The 7,142-nt window shown below is 40.8% G+C and overlaps 1 long non-coding RNA gene across 3 annotated transcripts; it reads left to right on the forward strand.

Moving 5' to 3' along the window:
• The first annotated feature begins 588 nt into the window (after positions 1-588).
• On the forward strand, positions 589-5,965 carry LOC125549178. 3 transcript variants are annotated; one of them, XR_007301273.1, is made up of 6 exons: positions 589-1,175; positions 1,597-1,645; positions 2,379-2,676; positions 3,349-3,389; positions 4,888-5,112; positions 5,789-5,961. It is a non-coding gene; the product is annotated as an uncharacterized LOC125549178 (long non-coding RNA). The 3 variants fall into 3 exon arrangements; XR_007301275.1 differs by having other exon boundaries at positions 2,382-2,676; XR_007301274.1 differs by having other exon boundaries at positions 590-1,175; positions 5,832-5,965.
• Positions 5,966-7,142: the final 1,177 nt, after the last annotated feature.

Raw genomic sequence — 7,142 nt, forward strand, 5'->3', positions numbered from 1 at the left:
AATTAATGTAATGTGGACTTTCGCCGGCCTTCTGGCCGGCTTTTATGTTTAATTAAATGCATGAATTTATTTTTAAAATGCTTGCAAGATTTTTTTTTGGCACGCCAACAAAATAGGTCGGACCAGCGTTGAGCGCTCGCGCCGATCCAAACACAGCGCCAGACGTTTGTATCCGGCGGGCCGAACCAAACAGACAAAAAGCAGACAAAAGCGCCATCCGTTTGGGTCGACCTGTTAGAGTTGCTCTAAGCTCCCTTAGGAAAGTGAGATAACATAGAAAGGTGCTAGCTAGCCGTGAATTACGAATCCATCAGTTATTAAGAAGACTAGTTGAAGGCCTGTGCATTGCCATGCCATGACAAACTTATATACAAGCGGCACCAGCCACGTCTCTTTTTTGCATCTATGAATGTCCCGAGCGCTCTCTTTCCCCTTTCCAATCCCTCGTGCTTTCCTTTCCTCGCTGTCGCCACTCCATCCTAGCCGCCTCCTCTCCTCGCGCCGCCGTCGCCGCCGCTTCCACCCTCCCTCTGGGCCGCCTCGTCTCCTTCGCCTCCGCCTCCACCACCTCCTCCTCCCCTTCCTCTCCCCCTCCCGTGCCTCCGAGCTTCCCCCGCCGGCCCGCGGCAGCGGCGACCTACAAGCAAAGGGCAAGGGCGAGGCGACGGCAGAGAGAGAGAAGATGAGAGGGAGAAGAAGGAAGGAGAGGAGGGAGAAAGAGAGAGAGGAAAGAGGAGAAGGAGGCGCGGCGTCGGATGGGAGAGGGTCACCGCCGGTCGAGGCCTGCGCGTGGCGGTTCGATGTGATCCTTGCCCCTTCTCTTCCTCGTCCCGCCGGCCTCATTCTCTGTTACTCTCCCGTTGGCCGTGGCGCCAGGTCGCGGCGGAGGATCTGGAGCTGAGCCCACGCAGTTGAGGTTGAGGAAGACGGAGGTGAGGGAAGCAGCAACAAGACTGCTGGATGGTGACGGGTCAGCGGCCACGAGAGGAGGGGGAAGGGGGACGACGTCATGCTTTCTCGCCACCTGCACGTCTTCGTCCCACAGTCCGCTGCTCCTTGTCTGCGCCGTTTCAACTCCAGCTGCAACAATGCGTCTCCATGATCCTTCCCCTCCTCCGGCTTCTCTCCTTCCATAGCTACTTATGCTGCAATAGTTTCAGTGCAAGTATAGTCAGGTATTTAACTGCTTGTTTTTTTACAGTTTTAGCTAATTGGCTGGGTATCTACTTTCTCTTTTGTGTCTGCACATATAATCGATTCGCTGGCCCATACTTGCATGTTCTCTAATTATCTTGCAGTGCTAACAAGTAATTAGGACATATTCTTGGTCCATACTTGCATTAGAACATGCCACATAAAAGAAGGTGGCATAACTTGGGATAAGAATGGCCACATGAACATTCTGTCATGATATTGTGATTAGTGATCAATACTTGCAGCAGTACTGCAATGGTGCTATCGTTGCATGTTTGCAAAAGATGTCTGTAAATTATTGATCTTCGTCGTGTCTCCTACTTACTATTAGTTCAACTGACCCAATCTTTCTGGTCTTATTGCTATGATTAATTGCTCTATTTCTTGGTTTTTGTATTGTAGGACAGGGAGGCAGAAGAGAGGACATGCTGAAGAATGAAGGTGGACAAACGTAAGTAGTACTTGGCACAATTCAGATTTTCTTTGTTATTGCATTACAGGATTGTAGGGTGTTCGGATTTTAAATGCTGGCATTGATCGAGGTGTTTGGGTTTTAGTTCTGATTAGATGTGTATCAGGTTTTAGTTCTGATGAGATACAGAAATTGTTGAGACAGGGCATGAATAGTATATATTTTAGCCGTGCTTTTATTCCCTTTTGCTCTTTCCAAAGGGACTACTCTACTTTTCTGTTAACCATTAGTAATATATTTTTCAGAGCCAGATCCATTTATTAAATGAGGAGAGGTGTATGAGACAAATAAAAATGTATCGAACTATGGTTCATGACTTTATGCGAAGGATTCTAAGTGAGCAAGTCATTTTACTGGGGCTAATGAACACATACCACAATTTGCAGAGTACTTTGCTTTTCTGGTTGTTTTGCTAAGAGACTGTTAATGATAAATCAGATGTTTTCCTTTCTTTAGTATGCTTAGCAATAATATTTTACGTTGGCTATTAAATTGGACTTCTTTCTGGTTACATGATTCCTCTTATAATTACAGATCTTCGTTTATTTACAATATTCTAAGGCTACTAAGGTTACACATTTGTTCTACAGTTCGCAGTGAGAACAAGCTATTTCTGATGGCTCTGTCCTATTATTGTTCACGTGTTTGCTTTCAAATATTTTGAGTGCTCATATCAACAAAACTATTGATTATGGGCTATTGTGTCTGTCAGCAGGTGCACATGAACAGCAAGGCATGTTTGGCGTCGTACTTGACCGTGCTACAGAACAACATCTTGTGGTTCTACCCAAGGGTTGACGCCGAGCACCGGGGCGTACTGCAGGAGTAGCGCCCTGCGTCCTTTGTCAACGTCCATAGCATCAAGGACCTCCTCACGCCCCTGTGCAGATGGCGCTCGCTCGTGATCACAGGAAACCGAACGACGCATGTGCCCGTTGTCTGTCAGCGCCGACAAGGTTGGTTCTATGTTAAGGCCCTGCGTCCTCACGTAAGAGGGCATGATTCATAAGGTAGGTACTGATTGCATCTTCATCTCTATTTTTCATTTGGTCTCGATTCTTTCACTTGGTGCTACACAAGGTCAGGTCAGCTTGGAACATCTGCCTCCCAAATTCAGGTCAAGGAGGTCATAATCTCCTTCTAGATATCTTAGGGTTTAGATTTAAACGAATAGATGTAGCCATATCAGTGTGCAAAGTACAGGAAGTCGTAGTGAACATTCATAAGCTTGCTCTTGTGCTAGATAAGAAAGATTCAGAAAACTATTATGCAACGGTCACCAGAGCTTTACTGCTCTTTGTATGCACTGCAAGAATTATTCTGCAAGGGTAGCCGGCTGCACATTTGTTGTTTTCCCAGTCATTTAAGAATATTAGTTAAAGTGGATGGTGATACGATGTTTATACCATTTGAGGTATCTATTCTTTTACAAAGCATGTGAAAATACTTAAGGTTCTTTTAAAGAAGAGAGATAGGGAGGGAGGGAGGAAAACTCAATTTGTGCAACTAAAACTGACGCTTCTAATCCAAACTGGAAGTGTTGCCCACGGAAATTCAGAACCTTCGTAGTTGTCGTTGACTTGGACCATAGTTATTTCAGATTTCAGAATTGCATTTGTGCAGTAATTCTCTAGAAGTCGTGTAATACAGATATATTAATAAGATTTTTCTTGAATATGCAGCAAACAAATACTACATCAAAGTGCTGCAGGACCAAATTGAGGTATGCTCCACACAGACACAGCGTCTTAAAAAATTATCATTTTCCACTGCATAATAACATGTTCTGTTATTTTTTAGACAAGTACAAACTGACTAAGTAATAATACAGATAAAAAGCCATACATTCTCATTTTTCTTCTCTGTATTTTTTCTTGTTCATACCTGCAGAAAAAATGTGGTGGTGATGATTGATCTGTATTTTTTTGAAGGGGGTCATTGGACTCCACTGTAGCATAGGTGATAATTCCTCACCCTATATTTGCGTGTAGTAGCCTCAAACATCAACTTTCTTATGATTTTTCTCTAGTATGTTGCTCGCTGGTTTTGACTATTGATTTTGGTAGACGGTGCCCAGTTTAGGACATGATCCAACTCTCAGTTACATACATGGACCTTCTCTTTCTACATCTCTATGGTAGTAAACTTTCTTACTTTAGAGACGGATCAGAAGGCGTTTCTTTTGCTTTTGGGGTTGAGGATGCACCAAACTATGCACAAAATGAAGGTACTAGACAATAATGCACTTTTAGATGGTACACTGGTGCTGATGAATCAATTTTTTTGTTACTGCTTTATGCTTCTGACAGTGTGCGCTAGCTTATCTATTACTCCCTCCGTTTGTTTTTATAAGACGTTCAGACAACTTGCTTTGCGCTGTTTTTGAACAGTGTCTGAAAGTCTAAAACGTCTTATAAAAACAAACAGAGGTAGTATATCAGATAATACTATCTCACACATGTAGTGCATATTGGTTATTTTCACTTGATTTGGATAAGTAAAGTGCGGCTATATTTTTCTTAACTATTCCTATTCTTTGACAATCTTCTGCTTCGGTTTCTGTTTCTTGTTTCAGGTTCTTCATATCGAGTGCCTATTAATTAGTCACATGTCCATAGATACTTTATTATGCCCTTTAATGATCTCATCCCATGTGACTCACATATGAGTTATACATATGCATGGTTGTGAGAATTAGAGGGACAGTTAGTGTTCCCTTGAAGAAAAGTGCAAGCATGATCTACTTTAAATTGGAACACTTATGTTAGAAAACATGGTCAATGGACTGTACAACAAAATCATTTTTTCAGTAAATTGTGACAGATCCAAAATAACCAACCGAAAACAGCAAAATTATTTTTTCAGTAATTTGTGATGCCTCATAGACATGTTTTCACTTAGATTAGAACGATCCTATGTAAGATAGGTTGTAAAGTAGCAGTTGTATATACATAGCTACAGTGTGTTTCCTGAACATCACAACTTCATCTTATGATGTGCTCACTGTAATCATATTTTTTTTGTTTCATGTAAAGTAGTAGTAGGTTCTTTTGATGCCAATGATTCATTATCTGATCCCATGAGGCACTAATATCATGCTAGCTCTGTATTGTGTTGGTGATATTCTCACTGTAATTCACTCTCAACATGCCGGTAATTTCGAGTTTTGTTTCTTTTATTCTCACATGTAATTTCTTTGTTCCATCTTTGCTATGAGCCAGTGCCGATGTTCTGTTTTCCTGCGGTTGTCGCCACTGTACTTTGTTCCTTGCATGAACAAAAGAGGATTAATGAAACAACATTCGCGCTGAAGAAGAAAAAGGATATGTTGCCCATCAATTCTATCATACTCAAGAATCGCCATTCATTTTGTGAGGTTAAAGGGATTGTCCGCTTCCTTCCTTGCATGATAACCACATCAATGGATTGGTGTTGAACATAACAAGGTATAAGGCCATCCATACTCATTTCTCTTATCTGCATTTTTAATTGTTCATATCTGGAAAAAAATTGTTCTGGTCATGATTGATTTGAGTATCATGATTTTGTAAATTAGATTCAAATGTTAGAACCAACGCTGATTTTGTAATCAATTGGTTGTGTTGTAGTGAGCTGAGGGTATTATACATCTCATGTTGCACTCTCAAAATTTGATTAGTAATTTTGTCAAATAATAAATAGAAGCATTGTTATCATAAGTGTTGATTGGTCATGCAATCACTGCAGACCTTAAAAAGAAGGGCTTGTGAAATATTGCTCGAGCTACATCGACATATGCTAGCTAAATATAAGAATGCAGAACATATCGAACCTCATCTGTCCTTACTCATATTATAAGTAAAATATGAACGTTTCGTGTCTCCAGTCGGTTCGCTATCAAAGGAAGATGCATGCACACTTCGTGTCTCCAACCGGTTTAGATCATAGGAAACTATGGCACAATGTACAGCAGAATTTTCTTGTTATAGCTCACTGAAAATTTTTGTTCTTGCCTACGGTAATGCATTTTGGTTAAGCTAGGAATTGTTTCATTATTGAAAGCTTTCATCTGCATATATGGTCGTAAGGGGCTGTGTATTTATTTTGCTTCATTCATTATTTTGGTCTATTTATTTTGCACAGAAAACCATCTTTGGTATGCTTTGATGGGGCTTATTTAATATAGTTCAAGGAAAATTGGAAGTAGTGGCAAACCAGCCATGAAAAGTTTGAGAGGGCTATGCAACCACAAGAAATGATGTGCTCCTGTCATTTTGCCATGATCTTGTGGCCCCATTCCAAGACTAGATTAATGTTAGCTACTTGCTTCTTTAGCTGCTCTAATTAGGAACCAATACTCTGTGTGGTTTATCCTTTTAAAATTGTTACTATTCACTTAGGGAGGAAGAGCAAGCAGTAGCTGGTTTTAGAGAACACTACACACCACAGCAGGAAGCCGAAGTCAGGGAGAATGCATGTACCCTTGAGGACTAAAGGATGACATTTAATCTAGCTTTTGTCTACGCTGCTGTTCTTGGCTCAGATCCTTATCTATGGTTCAGTTCCAAGTAGTCTTATGGATAGATGGGCAAGTTGGTGAAAACTGAAAACTACCGGATGCGTTAATTAATCATTGTTGCCCATTATTTCGTTTCAGCTTTAGCAACACCTTACATTGGCTTGGTAGAAATTTAAATTGAATACCAACTTCATTTATATTATACTTGGGCGATGGATTCCTTCAGATCTACAAATTCCTCGAGCAAAGTTTGCAATGCTTTTGTGAATGTTTCAAATTTTGTTTTTGTCTTTCCTTGTGGATTTTCCATCTGAACTATATGTATCAATGTAAACAACCTTACCTTTCCTTCTCTTTCAATCGGTTTAAGGTACTCATATATAATGGTCACCAATGCCCTACAATATGCACATAATTCACAATTCTAATTGGCTTCTTGCGCCATGGGCGCAACTGGTAAGTTACATTTTGTGTGTGTAGTACATCCTTTGTTCATTATCTTTTAGTTCATATTCAAGGTTGCTTCTATATCTTCTAGGTTCTTTCATTACTTTGGAACAGAAAAGTAATATAAAACAAATCCATACAATATGTCTTTGGTGAGACCATGAACAATAATCCACCCAGATGTTGGTCCTTCTTGTGCCCCGCTGCAGCCACCGCCTAATCTAATAATGTTCTGTTATTTGCTCGAGGCGGAATGGTATACATTTGTTGGCACGTCAGTTCCTTAGGTGGATCCTCAGCAGATCGAGCCGCCTCACCCCCTTGCAAGCAAACCTTGACCATGTCTGCTGGCACATGCGGCGATCACTCTACCTGAGTTCCATGACTGCATATATTAGTCACAATAAGCTAAACGACCAGAGCTATTTATATGATGCATCTCTATCTATGTATCCTGCTTTTTCAAAGCAATGTAAATGGTTTGAATTGATCTTATCATGAACTGATCTCATGCCTTTGTTTTGGCCTATA

The sequence above is a fragment of the Triticum urartu genome, chromosome 3 (genome assembly GCF_003073215.2).
Source record: "Triticum urartu cultivar G1812 chromosome 3, Tu2.1, whole genome shotgun sequence".
Classification (NCBI taxonomy): Eukaryota; Viridiplantae; Streptophyta; class Magnoliopsida; order Poales; family Poaceae; genus Triticum; species Triticum urartu.